We start from the raw sequence: 13,498 nt of genomic DNA, 5'->3' as shown, positions 1-13,498 counted from the left end.
AAAGATGTTTCAGCTTTTGTTTGCTGCACCATCAGCTTCCAAGCAAGTGTTTTGTTGCCCACCAATGTTCTGTCTAATATTTCATGAGTTTTGCAGAGTTGTGGCAGACGTGACTTTTAGTCGCCCTATCTCCTCACTTTTCAGAATCATCACCCACACATGCCACAGCCTGTATTCTAAGCCAAACAAGGCTCTGGGCAGCAGGCAGCTGGCACCTGTCAGAGGGGTTCCCAGTACCTCCCGTTCCCCTGGCTACACTACGAGTCTGTCACAAAGCGAGACAGTCACTCCCTGTCTCAAATCTCAAACATAACCACATTTGTGCCCATTTACACAGCAGGCTAAAATGCACGCAGACTGACACTTTGTCACACAGGCCACCCAATCCCAAAACGATATAGTCTTGAGCTACTTGTGTTCCACCTCCTTCCCCCACAGAATGGCAGCCATGCACATGCGCTTTACCACCAAAACGTAATTAAAATTCATCTGCACTTGGAACCACTGTGGGTAGACAAGAAACGGCAGCTTTGGCTTTGATGATGTACTTGCAGACTGGCTGGGCTACAAACCAGAGGAGATACCCGGCAAGAGTCCTTGAACTGTAAAGCAAGAGGGCACACAATGAAGCCATGAAAGGGCCTGATTACGTCTCTCTGCAATGGGCTCTCTCATTACCAGTCTGCTAGATCTCTGATTTTTTTTTTCTTTTGTTCAGCACTTGTTTTAACCCTTGCCAACTGGACAATACAGTAGCTACACAGAGAGAGAAAAATCATTTTTATGTTTGGAACTGCTGCTGTAGACTATGAAGGGATGTGTGCCTATTCCCTTAGAAGTGGGCAGAGAACCTTGTATGTGCACAATCATGTAGATGAAAGGTTTTGGTAGGACTATAATTATTTAAACCTTACGTGTGTTATTAGTAGTTACCATCCATAATGTACTCGTACTGAGAGACGGCTCTCATTAAAGAGCACAGTGGGGCTGCATGTGGACCATGTACTACAGCACAAGTATATGCAGAGGGTGAGAATATGACAGTACTCTGTGGCTTTAGGGTGACAACAGGCCCAAACCTTCATTAGTTTCCTTTAGATGTTCTGTTAATGTCTGTGTTTGCTGACCCCGTGTAATAATAACCATTCATGGCTTAGGCTAATTTGAATTCCCTTCCCATTATTTAAAGGGTCAGCGTGTGGCTTTATTTATGTATTATATATTTACGTGCAGGCAGCACAGTGGCACAGTGATTAGTATTGCTGCCTCGTAGTGCTGGGCCTTGGATTCAATTCCAGATCTGGGTGCGAGGAGTTCTCCCCATGTTCACAAGGGTTACCTATGGGTGCTCTGGTTTTCTCCCACAGTGCAGAGACATGCTGGTAGGTTAATTGGCTTCAGGGAAAACTGGCCCTGGTGTTAGTGTGTGCCCTGTAATGGACTGGTGTCCTGTCCAGGGTGTATCTGGCCTTGTGCCTGTTGCTTGCAGGGTTAGGCTCCGGCTCCCCCGTAACCTTGTGCTGCATAAAGTGGTTAGAAGATGGATGGATATTCATGCATATATTTATTTTTGGAAACTAAGTTTGTAAGTGGCCGAAAAATGACAGTACATTTCAAAATTGTTATGCATCGCCAGGATCATTAGGCAAACTGTGGAGTTTACTCTACTAACAACATGGAAGTTTGTTGAAGAATAGTGATTTGAGAGGTGATTAAAAAGCTATTACCAGAATGGCTCTCTCAGGTAATTCACAAGGTAGTCATTCAAAGCCTGTTAGAAACCCAGAACTGCATAGATTAAAAAAATAACTATTATTAGATGAAGATATTATGCAGGATTGCCCAATTGAGAATGCCCCTGAAACCACTATCTTGGCAAATAGGCAGCATTTAGTGGAATTGGCTCATTTCTTTTTATTCCTAATTTCAGATGCATTTCACTTGAGTTTATCATCGAGGAAGAGCAGTGTCCTGTGCTCAACATTTCAACAATTCTTTAAGCAATGCAATAGTGTTTATAGTCTTCTGCTACTTCAGGAACAGCTTTGTCTGGCTCTTAAAAGGCAGTCTTGCACTTAGTCAATAACTGTATAGCAATATATCTTATTCTGGAAAAAGGTTTGAGACACAGAGAGTCAATCTGTACATACTGTAACAGATGATTACAACACAGCTTTAAGAGGAAGATATCCTCATGTTCCTCAAATAATGGGCAGGTGTTTTTACATGTTTGTGATTTCAGAAAAACACATTATACTGACAATGAATGGTTCATAGTCTTATCACCTCCCCAGGATTAGATTAGCCATAAGAAGGATTCAGCCTAAGAAATAAAGAGCAAATTGATGCCAGTACACTACACTGCATTCTGCCTGATTGCATGGGATAAATAACAGGTTCTAAATCTTGCTTGTGTGCAAATGAAAATGAGAATGGTAAAAAATAATAATAATGGCAATAATAGTAATAAAGCTGCAGTAATGCCTAATTAGTTTTACATCTCCTTGTTCCATTCCAAGCCTCATTATGTTTCGCAATTGCCATATCACATATTATATATTATAATATGACTAAATGAAGCCATTTTGATGCTTTAACAGAATACTCTTTCTCTTCTGTCTGTCCATCAGTCCATAAAGCCTGTGAACACAAGGAGGCTTAGTGTGATAATGTGTATATGAATGGAGAAGGCTCTGCTATCACAGCTTTGTGTTTTCTCTTCTTTCCTTTTCATTTTCAGTGAGGAATTAATTTTCTGCTTTTTCCTTCGCAGTCCACATACTGATGCAGCTCCTCACTCTAACCTCTTTATACACACACACACATACTGTATGCATCTTATGTACTGTGCTGATAGTATTTAATACTGATTTCTTCCTGCATTCTACACCCAATTCTCCATCCCTTGTCTCCTGCATAAGACATAAATAAAGACATGAGACATAAAAAAAGTTAGTCTGTTCTACATACATTACACACCTTATCAACCTTGGTGTTGCTCCTAGATTATTAACTTTTCATGGTTTTCTCATGTACCACAGTGCAAAAGTTTCCCCCTATGTCTACATATTAAACATTGTGAAGTAATCCAAAGATACCAATAACAGTTATGTTCTGTAAAAGGGACTATAATTCCTGTTTTGTGATGCCAGAGAGGTCAGGCCGAGTTTAAACTGACTGCATTGTCTTTCTACAGTCTGTATTCAGAGAATGCAGTCAGAGTGTAATGTACGGTAGTTCAGACATAAGTGAAGACACAAGGTTTTGTACATGTGGAGCTGTGTGGTGTAAAAAGGGATTCTCATACCCATTCTTCAGGAAAGAGCATAGCACCGGGTTAAAAGGAGGTTCTGAAGTAGAGGAGGGATGATGACAACCAAGCCACTTACATTACCCCCGCTGCTCTAAATCATAATCGTTCCCTACGTCATTTCTCAAAGCTAATTATGTCATGAACTAATCCCCCTCTCCTTGCATTTTGACCCTCCACCCCATTTCCACCTTTGCAGCTGCCCCTTGGCCAGTCCTCGCTCCGCATGGGGGTCCCAGCCTCCTCGTCCTTCTCCAGGGGGCTGGCCCTCAGCCAAACAGATTAAGTCGGATCTCATCTTCCCTAATTTCTCAGTAAACCTCCTCACACACATCTAATTCTTGGGTGTCATTATTCCTTGTGAGCACCGGTTTGGAACAGAATCAGTACAGTCTCCATTTCGGATTCCAAAGGGAAAGACAAACTGAAAATATTGCAGTAACTGACATCAATGAATTAGATGATCCTTTTGGTATCTTTTAATTTCTGTTCACACCAGGTCCTTAACACATGAAAGGTACTGTATATATAGATCCTTGAAAAAAAGGAATACACTTTGCACCTTGTGCAAAGTTTTGTAAGGCTGCTCTGTAAACTCTCATGCCCATGGGAAGGCTGAGCCCATTTCAGCAGCCCCCAGTGCGATTCCCAGCCAAGAGCCGCTCAGTCTCTATTCCCCGCGGCTTGTTCTGTGCCAAGAAAATTTCCATGTTAGGAAATGCGGCAAGTGGCTCGAAGATAACCTTGAAGTCTAGATTAACTGAACGCTATGATCTCTATAGCATTGCAGAAAATCTGGATTTGTTTTCCTTCTAATAGCATTAGAATTTCTTTGCATGGTGAAAGGCCGAAAGCTACATCTGGCATTACAGTTAAATATAAATACATAAGTATTTATATTTACAGTATAACGCATAAATGTTTGTATATCATTTACATTGCTACATTTCACATTTTTAGAATCTTTAACTGATTTAGAGTTTTGTATTATTAAGTAATACATCAGCTGCCCCCTAGCCTAGGGACTTTCAGTTACTTCCAGAGCTGCATTTATTGTTCTGTATTCACAAGCCCCTGGGCTGCTAAATGATGCATTTTGTGCTATTTTTAAACAAATGGTCTGTACAACTGTTGTCTCTGTTGCTTAACCACCTTTTGTTTCACTTGATGTGCCTGCATCCCTTCAAACAGCTCAGGATCCCACCCCATCTCCTCCACGTAATTGTGAGACAACAAGTCCCAGTTCAGGCAAAAGCAAAATCCCCGAGTACAAAACATCTGTAAGAGTTCACCCTTTAAGCTTCACGTAACTCCAAGCAGCTCATGGTTACTCCCCAGTTGAGGTGCTTCCCTGGAAGAGCCAGTGCCTGATCCTTAGGTGTCTAATGAGGGAAGCCAAATAGCTGCTGAACCCTTGATTTTCCAGATGTAGGCAAATTAAACATAGAGACATGAGAGCCACCCGATTCTCTGAACAGACAGGACACATCCTTATAGGGCATCTGGGTTGATGCTGCAATAGATATTAGGTGTGTCAGAACTTTTGTGTGAAATTTACAGCACTAGCACTTTTCGATTAGGGTATTCCAAACTGAAGCCTGCTAAAATTTCTTCTACTTAGTTGATGGGCTTTATAATGACTGATTGAAACTGGAGATATTACCTTACTTAGGGTGGTGCAGTGGCTCTGTGGCTAAGGATCTGCGCCTGTGGCTGGAAGGTTGCTGGTTTGTATCCCGCGGCCGGAAGAGGAATCCTACTCCGTTGGGCCCCTGAGCAAGGCCCTTAACCCCAACTGCTCCAGGGGCGCTGTATAAATGGCTGACCCTGCGCTATGACCCCAAGCTTCTCTCCCTGTCTGTGTGTCTAATGGAGAGCAAGTAGGGGTATGCAAAACACAAATTCCTGATACAAGAAACTGTATATGGCCAAAAAAAGTGATCTTATCTTATCTTACACAAAATCCCTTCTTTCTTTAATGTGATTAATCAGCTATACCCTGATTAATCAGCTATACCTTAGACCTTAGACATTAAAAGGGATATTCAAAAATGTTGTACATTAATTCCATTATGCGTGCTGTTGCTAATGTTGCTAGCCAGTAATCGAGTCATAACACTTCAGCAGAGGGTCTGCACAGAGGATCAGTTGTAAATTTTGAGTAATTTAAAGATTTTTATTACTGTTTTGCTTCCTAATGCCTAATTTAGCCTTTTATGTTACTGTGGTGTAATACAGCCCTAATAGCACATTTCTTATTCATTAGAGATCATTTTGTATTCCTTCAATAGGATAATTTCTGATTTATTTTTTGAGCTAAATGGCATCCCCCATCAAGCCTCTTCAATCTTTTCATCTTGTAGCATGCTGGAGAATGAAACTTGATTTAACCACTCCTTTGCTTTTGTTATTTAATTGTACATGAGCTCCAGGTTCAACTGATTTTTTCGTTTAAAACAGATCATGTAAAAGCCCCCACGCATAGCTGTTAGTTTTTTTCATGTAAAAAAAAGCTTTTCAGCCTGTAATTACCTGCTGCTGAAAGCTTACAATGGCACAGTGAAAAACAAAAGATGTCACAATATTTGTTACCTAACCACATTTCTTTATTCTAATATCAGGATAAAGTCTTGCTGCCACCAGATTCGCTCCACTTGCATTCCAAGGTCTTATAGCAACCTGTTACATGACTGAATCACCTCCTCTCGGCCCTTCTGCTTTGCTCTTAAACGCTGAGGGGTTCAGATGGATATTATTAGACTTCAGACTTCAATATTCATGTTCTTTTTTCCTACCACTTCATTTTCAATCTCCTATTTCATTAATGCGTTCTATAAATTGCATTAGGAGCTGCAAAGAGAAAATAGATTTGCCGAACGTATGTTAAGAAGGAAAGTGATTTCTTTGCTCCTGCAGGTAATTGAATCTTAATTGTTGTGGAACCCATCTCTAATGTGGCAAATACTGCAACTGCATGAACACATCATTACTTCCTCATTTGTCCAGAGCTGCCAATCTGTTAGGAACCTCTGATAATAGAGTTCCTTCAGGAAAGGCTTCTTCTGCTTCATCTTCAATTTAGGAAGAATGCAGCATTCTAAATATAGACTTCAGAAATAATCAATGTTGTAAATAGGACCCAAGCACAGGCCTAACAGTTACACATTATCAGTGAGGAACAAGTAATAGGTTTATTCCATGCTGAAAAAAAAGAAAAAAGAAAACACAACGTTTTGGCCGTGGAGCCTTCTTCAGGTGAAGAAGAAGACTGAAGAAGGCTCCATGGCCGAAACGTTGTGTTCTCTTTTTTCTTTTTTTTCAGCATGGAATAAACCAATCACTTGTTCTTTTGCAGCCTACACATGCTGACGCAGCTCCCCACCTGAAACATTATCAGTGAGGTCTAATGTAGGGTCTTTTAAACAGTGATGATGTAAATTTCATTGGAAATCATTCTAGCTCTAGGATTGCAGAAGATTTTTTTTATTTAATCCTGTAAAGTTGTTTACTAATATCAGCCCTATTAATTTTGTACCTTTTAAAGTCCCGATGTACAGTATATGAAGCTTTGATACATACTGTACGTGTGGTGCTCGCCTGATCACACACCTGCAGACAGGAACACAGGCAAGGCAATCCAATTAGATCTGGGCAAGCATGCAAAGCACTGCACTGTGAGAGCAGTTACTAAAGTCGTCTGGACGGAGAGTATTTTGTCACCCTTATTACTCACAAATATGAACAAAAGCAGTCCTTCGTTTCCTCCTTGGTTTGTTTTACCACATGTAGCAGACAGATCAGACAGGGAATCTTGGAGAATCCCCACTGGATGAAGAACACAGATACAGTTCTGGCTTTGTGAAAATAAATAAAGAGGATAGTCTTGGTTACCTTATGAAGCTATGCTGGAGAACAGTGAATGCCATGTTCTCGGGCTCAGGTTTCACCTTGTGAAAGTGTCTGCTCTTAAAGGAGCTGTCTTCAAGTCATGGATATTTTCCACACCACCAAATCTAATACATATTGTGCTCTGTGCTTTTATTTAACTTAGAGGTTAACCTATTTTTTTACATCAGAAGCATATAAATGCAATTTTAAACAGAGGTTCAGGATAATGTCAAACCCTAACCTTGTCCATTTCTTCCTACCTACAGTGTGACTAAATGTCAAGCTCTTGCTCACTTCTCTATGTGCGTTTTGCCTTCACATCCCATCATTCACCCAAACTCCTCGCCTTCAGCGGTTTAAAAAGGGAGTGGGGTTCCAACAGCTCCACCCTCAAAGACGGCTTTGTGTTCTCCTTAGCCAAGTAAGTTAACTCAATTAGGCTCACTATTTGAATCAAACCTCTTCCCCGACAACAGATGGGATGATACTGGAAAAAATGACATTAGGGCTCAGCTGGATGGATGGGATTTTCAGTGATCTGATCCTGTTTGTGTGACAGTGGGTTGCTTGCCATTTTTCAGACGTCTTGTTCATCTATTCTCATCTATTCTCAGTTGCATTTTTAATTCTAACTCTCAAATAATGTTCTACTGTACTGGGGTGAAAAATAACAGGTAAAAACAAGGTAGTTGCTAGTTCTTTGATACGTCAGCAGTATTTTCAATAAAATGTGACTTTGCAAGAACCCTCCTGTTTCTGTAGAGGAGAATACTACTTTTCACTGAGGTGTTTGAGCAGGAGGTGAGGAGTTTGACAAGTCACAAGGATGACCTCAGTGCCACATGTGTAACGAATGCTGCACTAGACAGTGTGCTATTCTGTAATTGAGATCCTAATGTTGTGAACAGAAACAACATTTCCTCACTGACAGCAGGGAGAATTGAAAATGGAGTGTATTAGGGTTCATTGCAGAGGTGCTGATACTGGAGAACTGAGAACGCAGAGTATTGGTGCTCATAATTAAGATGAGAGGATAACTTTTCAGAGATCATTCTAGGGCAGCAGCAAGTGACAGCAGAGTGCTGCCCAGGCTCTTATTAAAACAGATGCAGGGTGACACGCGTTTGACTGATGGAATAATGTAAACGAATGCATTGACCAGCACATTAAATAACTCTCTCTGATGGAAAACTATGTTTCTAAAATAAGGAAAATCTCGCACAATTTCAAGGTGCTAGATTGGGTTTCTGAAGCATTCGCCTGAGTTTATTACAACTCATTCACGTCTGGCAGCGATCTAAGGCTCTACACATTTCAAGTTGCTCACACACCAAAGATAATTACAAGTCTGATTTTCTTTACTCTACATTGTGCTGCATGTCTCACCACACTGTTATTATCCCTCCTTTTAAATCTCGTATCCACACTTTAACTGTTCTGAAAGTGCAGTCAATTGGAACCAATAATTGCAGAGCAGTGATTTTCTTTCAGTTCCTCAATTTAAACAACAAATCACACTAGGGAACTTCCCCCCCCTTTTTAAAAATTGACCTGGGGCTTCACATGTTCCCCCGTCACAGAAAAAGAAGTTTCAGTCCGTTTCAACGGATCTAAGTCTGTTGTAAGATCAGCTCAGAACGTGTGGCACTGAGGACATTGACAAAGAGTGTTTAACTAACTCCTCCACACTCAGGAACAGGCAGCTTGTAGGCTGCTCCAAGATTTTGATGTATTGATCTGTTTTGACATTTTTAAGGAAAACTGTGTCCCACCTGATTTGCTCTCACAGTTCTCATAGAGAGCGAGTTTGCACTGAACAAACAGGGCACAGAGGATACGGAGGGCCTCTCTTTAGATGTATCAAAATTTGTGTTGTGGAAAGACAGTCACTACTTTTTTAAAGCATTATAAACTGGTAAACGTAAACCAAACTTAGTAACCTTTCCCACAAACTTCAAACTGAAGGAACGGCCTAAGAGTGTTAAACTGTCCGTACAGCATGTTTTGTGTTTACTGCAAGCATAAAACTCTGGATGATGATAATGGGAAAACCAAGCAATGTGTGGTCATGAGTTGTTCAGTTCTAGAGAACCCTTTTCAAAGAAAATGAATGCATTGCTGACAGCATTCTCTAGTGACACACCTCGCATGACAGCAAGCTTGATTTCCTTTCTTATTTTCAGCTAACCAGCAAAAGACGAGGCTTGAACCGGGAATGGAGTGATCTAGTACAAAGTGTACTGGTTGTCTGAGGATGAGAAGCTGCAGCAATATTTTTCTCTCTGTTTTCTGCTAATGTAGAATTGAGAACCAATGTATCTTACAAACAAACAGATATATATATATATATTCTATACACACACAGCTATTTAATAAGGTTGACTAGTCTAACAAGCTCTTCTTTAAACACAGAGCAACGGTCAATCCTAATGCCCTGGAGCGGAATGTAGCAGAAGGGAGAAAGAGGGAAAGAACTAATTAATATCTCTTTAATTAAGGCAGAATGCTGCATTTACCTTGGGTGTTTCTGGGGATTTTAATTAAAATATAACAAAGCCATTATTTTCAGGTAGTGTGTAGGAGAGGAAGAATGGGGGAGGGTGGATTTTTTCCTTGTTGCTGAACAAATGAACACATTTTATTGATGTTTGAAATGGAGTACATTCAATATGAAGACAACCCGGTCTCTTGACAAATCCTCATTAAATGTTTGTGTACAAGACAGAGTCTCATCAGCTGTTAAAGCTAGAAGGACTGGGGTCCAGAATAAATCAGAAACAGACTGGTGCCCTGGTGCGCATGCCCTAATAAAACTAGCAGATATTGTTGTTGTCACACACTCCTCACAAGCTTGTAAGACCTTGGCACTGCTCTATGTAAACCTCATCCCTTTTGAACAAACGGTTTAGTTTTGGAGTAACTTCCCGGTTCGCTGAAGCAAAATCAACTGTTATGGGTGCACGCGACTTAAGACTACACAGTGGAAAAAATGAAAATGTCATGGAGTGGTCATTACTTTACCAGTTATTTTAGTTATCAACCCCTGTTCCTTTTGAAGGCGACTGGAGCTAAACTGGTCTTCTGTAGTTACTGATTGGAAAGAACATAAGAAAGAGAGATGGAGAAAAGGCCATTCAGTCCATCTGCGCTCATTTGCTATGATGATAGCCTGGTCTTTTAGTACTCAGGCGAGGAAAATTAAAAAAATCTTTCCAGATCCACTAACTCAGAAGATCACTCCTCTGTGTGGATTGGCTAAGGTTCTAACAGAGTTCCGAATGGATATCTCCATGATGAAGGTGCTATTAATGAATGTTTGTAACTTATTAAAGTCTGTTTATTGAATAATGTAAAAAAAAATGGAGTCACCTTTCAAATCCTAGGTTCCATTCTAAATAGAGATACTATCAACATAGAGCATGTAACTTTATTGCAGGGAGAAAAACAGTAAATGAGATACAATAGACCCTCACAGAATTCTTTGTCCATTTAAAGCTGGGCCTAACAATTTGCAAGAAAATTACAGTGATGAGAATTCTGGCAGCAGCACAGTGCTCTGAAGTTATTCAAAAGGAATCTTTAAGCTAATAAAGAATGACCTTTACAAGGAGTATAACCCCTAATTTATTTTTCTAATCTTATATTTCTCCCTAATTGCCTGCATGCACATTTATCAGATCTTGGGGAAAAAATGCCCTGAGTATCTGTAACCGGATGACATTTCGCTAATGTTCTCCCAACATGAGCACGTTTTAGTTCTTTCGGTGCTTTTATTCTTAGTACAATTTGCGTGTAAAACATGCCTGATGGATACAAGGGCTGATGTACAACAGGCTATGGAAAATTCATCAGTGCCTGAAATCTTAACCAGTGCAAAGTATTTAAAGAATTTAGGCACTCTTTTGTTTAAACAACATAACAAATCTCCCAATTCCAGGCTTACTCACTGGCATTTAGATTATGAATCTGCTCACTATTTAACATTTGGTTTCATGGAACTCTTACACTGCAGTGCTTCACTGCATGTAGCCACCTTAGATAATGGAAAAGTCCAGATAAATGAGTGAATTAACCAGCTCCCCTAATGCCGGAAAACTTAATACATCAGTGGGCATTTCTGTAAATTAAGTGGACAATAAAAATAAAATACAGCATTACTGATAAATGCAATAGACTATCCAAAGATAATGCTTAGAAGAGAATTTGTTTTCACCGCAGTAAAAGCTCTTATTGATAATAAACAAAACAAGGGTGTTTTTCTCTGCTTAGTTCCAACTTTTTAAAAACCTCATAGCAGCAGTAAGGTCTTTAGTTCCTTACATACAGTACATCTGTTATACTTTCTCATTTCAGGTCTTTTGATGATGATGATAATGCAGAGCTCTCTTTGATTTTATTAGATTATTATTAGACATGGGGCTATCCTGCTTGTTCATTGTTTTAGAAGAAACGATAATATAACTATCCAGTCTGCAGGAAAGCCAGATGAGTTTTTTGCGTGGTAAAGAACCAGAACATTAAAATGTACAGCCATGATTCTTGTATCATAGTAACCGTTACTTCTATAAATCCCCAGCTACTTCTACACAGTCAACTTGGAATGAAGATAACGTATAATGCTGAATCTAAAAGGCATACATCAGATTGAGAAAATAAATATGTTAAGTGCAGCCCTGTGTTACTGTTAGAATGAAACATGCATTAAGAAGGTATATTTCACATTTGTATGTTAACAGTGTCCAGCATACTGAGTACAATACAATATAATGAAAAACATACTGATCCAAGTATCCATTCCAATGTCAGACAGTAAAACCTTATCTTGCTTACTCGGGATGTGTAATAGAAAGCAGGAATAAAGAGTATTAGGAGACAGAATTTATTATTTGTTTGTGGCTTCATAGGGTCAGGGGTGATTCAGCTGCAAGAATGAAATTCTGTGAAGTGGATTTGAGATGAAAGCTTGTTTTAAAGTCTACAGTCTTAATTATAAACAGGTGACATTTGAGGGAAGGATTATTGTTGCTCTTTCCTCTCTATGCCAAGTCCAAATGAATTTTCACATGCGAAATGTGCTCAGCTAGCTGGGCTCAGCAGAAGTCAAACAAAGTCCTCTACACTCTCCTTTATTTACAGCTTTTCCATAACCCCAAGCTCCTCTTATCCAAAGCCTTAAGACAAAATACCCCGACACAATGGCTTTAGCTGTGTACGACACACTACACACAAAAAAAGACCCTGAATATATTACACATGCTCTTGAACCAAGGACGGTGTTGTGTATCAATGTAAAAGCATAAGTGCCCAACGGTATCTTGGTTCCCTCAGCTGTTGTTCTAATGCATATGCCAGCAGCTATATCATCTGCAACTCACAACTGGCAGCCCACTGAAGCTCAGCAGGAGTGAGCCTGGCCAGTACCTGGATGAGAGGCCTTCTGGGAAAGCTAAGGATGCTGCTGGAAGAGGTGTTAGTGTCAGTAGGAGGCGCTCACCCTGCTGTCTGTGTCGGTCCTAATGCCCCAGTATAGTGACCAGGACACTATACTGTTAAAAGTAGCTGTCCTTCGAAGGAGATGTAAAACCAAGGTCCTAACTCTCTCCGGTCATTAAAAGTCCCAGGGTGTTTCCCGAAAAGAGTAGGGGCATTACCCTGGCATCCTAGCCAAATTTCTCATCGGCCTTTACCAATCATGGCCTCCCAATAACTCCCACTGATAGCATCACTCTGTTCTCCTGTGCACTAACAGCTCATGTGTGGTGAGCATACTACTGCACTCTGGCTGCCATCTCATCATCCAGGAGGGGCTGCACACAGGTAGTGGAGGAGGAGGGAAGTCCCCACTACCTGTCAAGTGCTTTGAGTGGAGTGTCCAGAAAGGATTATTAAATTATTATTATATGAGCTCCTATATCCAGCTCAGCCTGCCTGCACCCTGACTCAATCCATTGGTGGTGGGCAGTTTTCTTTTCAACAGAACTAAGGTTACAGTACATCCATAACCAGGTGCACCGCGTCCTGTATTACCAAGGAGTTCTGCAGGTGAAATTCTTTTCAGAGTTACAGCTGAATGCTAAAAAGGGACAATAATGATAAATTTGCCTAAACTGTGATGAAGGTTGTGAAAGAAGAAACCTAGGGGTAAGAGCATTAATCCACTGCAATCCAATAAATCCTCTCTCTTATGCATTGTTTTGTCTTCCATTATGAAAGCTATATGAAGGACTATATGGGGATAGACATGTTATGAATTTTTAAATGCATTTCTTTCTTTACCCCATGTGCCTTTATCCCAAATGA

This window comes from Atractosteus spatula, chromosome 11, assembly GCF_055471065.1.
Source record: "Atractosteus spatula isolate fAtrSpa1 chromosome 11, fAtrSpa1.hap1, whole genome shotgun sequence".
Classification (NCBI taxonomy): domain Eukaryota; kingdom Metazoa; phylum Chordata; class Actinopteri; order Semionotiformes; family Lepisosteidae; genus Atractosteus; species Atractosteus spatula.
Note: the sequence above shows the minus strand (reverse complement) of the source record.